This window comes from Macrobrachium nipponense, chromosome 18, assembly GCF_015104395.2.
Source record: "Macrobrachium nipponense isolate FS-2020 chromosome 18, ASM1510439v2, whole genome shotgun sequence".
Lineage (NCBI taxonomy): Eukaryota > Metazoa > Arthropoda > Malacostraca > Decapoda > Palaemonidae > Macrobrachium > Macrobrachium nipponense.
In genome coordinates, this window is record NC_087211.1 from 39,912,774 (window position 1) to 39,915,442 (window position 2,669).

The window sequence follows — 2,669 nt, forward strand, 5'->3', positions numbered from 1 at the left end:
CATCGGCTTATGACTAGCACGCTCATGAGCGGCGCTCCCCTGAAGACAGGACGCTTTTGAGGACGCTTTTCGGGACGCCTCCGTATTTGATAAGCAAACAGTCATGTCGAAGTTTTTACCAAGACGTTCGGGAGAAACCTCGGTTTCTTAATAAGAATCTTATCGACGTTTGGGTATGATGGCGGATAGGAAATATCTACTTCCTTCCGTAAACCCTAGAGATGAACAGGAATTCTGTCTCTTCCGCGATTTATGAGGAAATTACGAAGTTTAAGAGTTCCTGGATTAACTTCCTTCCTTAAGGAGATATATATTACTCTTTCTATCGTTCTATTAACGAAAGAACGAAGATAGTAAAGTTTTTTCCTTTCTCTATCTGCCTCGGCAGGGAAAGAAGGTAGTAGAGTATCTGCTGTATGATAATACGATACGGTCAAATCATAAGCACATACCGTAGTGACTTCTTTGCTGTGCAACTCTATTACCAGTATCCTTACAGGACTTTTCTAGGAAGGACTACGCTTAAAGGGATTGTTATGACAATACCTAATTAGCTTCTAGATTTATCGAAGTCTTGTTTCGCTTAAATATACATTAATAAGAACTTCCTGAAGTTCGATAATAATTTTATAAGATTCCTTTATTGAATGGTAGCTGGCAACTCTGAAGGAGTAAGGCCAGACAGCTAACGGAGGAGGCTGCTATCGCTTAGACCAACGCAGTAACCATCTATTGCTCAGTCATGAGAGGTCGGTCCTGCGGGATGGAATGACTAACCGTATCTCTCCCCTACAATCGCGGTCTTAGCGCCTCGGATTGAGGGGATAGTTAAGCAAAATAAATAAAAATATGTCTGCCTTTTGCTAAGAAAACTTTCAATAAGAAAGATATTACAGCCTTTCAATGCTGATTTACCGTAGGTAACATCATTAAAGGAATCTAACGCAGCAGAACACTATACGTATATTATATAATGTTCTCATGCTTACTAAGCATGGCTTATTAGAGTACATGCTTAGTGAGAAGATGAATGTAGTAGAGAATTCACTTTAAGTCTACGGTATGGTCAAGTCTTATGGCCTTTCATGCATCAGGGCGCTCGACAAGATCCTCTCTGAGATGCCGTTCAGAACCCTTGGTGTTCTATGCACCAATACGCTCGGTAAGACTCTCGCGAGGACGTCTCTTGAAGATGCTCAACGTCCTACGCATTGAGACGTGAGGAAGCTTTTGCCGATGCTCGACGTCCTACACGAAGAGACGCTCATCAGGACGCTCTGGAAGACGCTCGACATCATAAACATTGATAAGCTTTTTGGAAGACTGCTCGATGTCTTACAACATCTGGACGCTCGCCAGGACGCTAGCGAGGACGCTTTTGAAGACGTTCGGCATCCTACACGTCATGTCGCTCAGCAGAGCACTTACCAGGACGTTCTTCAGAACGTTAGGCGTCCTACGCATCTTCGAAGAAGAGGAAGGAGTTTGGTCTCGTCAAGATGTCTACTTTGCTTTCTACGAAGGGACCGTTCAATAGAATCCATGACTTGATGAATTCCAGAAAAACGGTAAGCAGATTTCGGTGTCATAAAACGCCTCGTCTGCTTTCGGGACTGCACTGCCGAAGGGGAACATTAAGGTCCTACCTGTCGTAAGCCCAGTCTCTGATTAGGAATCCTGCCCCTTCCTCGATTTCTGCGGGAATCGGGAAAACTATAGCTCGAATTCCTGGGATTAACTTTCTGTCATGGTAAATGGGTTAGTTCTTATTGACAAAGTTCTTCATAACATTTTTATCGCTTAAGCGGATTAAGCTTCTCATTAACAAAATTCGATGAGAGCTCTCATTCATTAGTCGGAGGCTCATCCAGGAAAAAGACTTGTAGACTACGTCCATGAAGTCTTATGTCCAATATCATAAGAAGCTTGGAACTGTCCTTTTCGATCAATCGGTTTCTCACTTGATCTCCATTCGAATAATGTTAATTCGTTCTCTTGGCAAAGAGAACGAAGACAGTCGATTTCCATTCTCTCTCTCTTCCTCGTCGAGGAAAGAATGTAGTAGAGAATTTTATGTTTAAGTGACTACAATACTTACGTATTTTATCTTTGCGTCATATTACTAATGTAGGGTTCAAGTCATATACGCATATCATGGTTACCTCTACAGATGGCAACAGAAAAGACGGTTATTGTAAGTGTATTTAATCGGTCCTTCCTGCAAACTTCCAGGAGTTTCCGCTGTAAGGACAACGCTAAAAGGTATTGTTACAACAACACTAACTCAGCTTCTGTATTTAGCGAATTCTGTTTCGCTTAAATTATGCCAACTTGAGAGTTTCTGTTCAAATAATGTAAAATCTATTCCTTAGATGAATAGAATAGCTGGCAACTCGGCATAAGACTGCGAGAAGGTGAACATAAGCTGCTGCCTGTGACTGTCACAGTGTCACCAACTCAGTATCAGGTAGCTCGCTGTTATGCTCGGTAGTTTACGTCTCTCTCTCCCGCGAGATTGATTGACGAACCGTATCTCTACCCTACAATCATGACTTTCGCCTCGGGTTGAGGGGATTTCTAGTAATCATGAATAAACACGACTTCCTATTGCTAAGAAATTTTCAACAGAGATATCTCTTAGACCTGTTCAGCGCTGCTTACCGCACTGT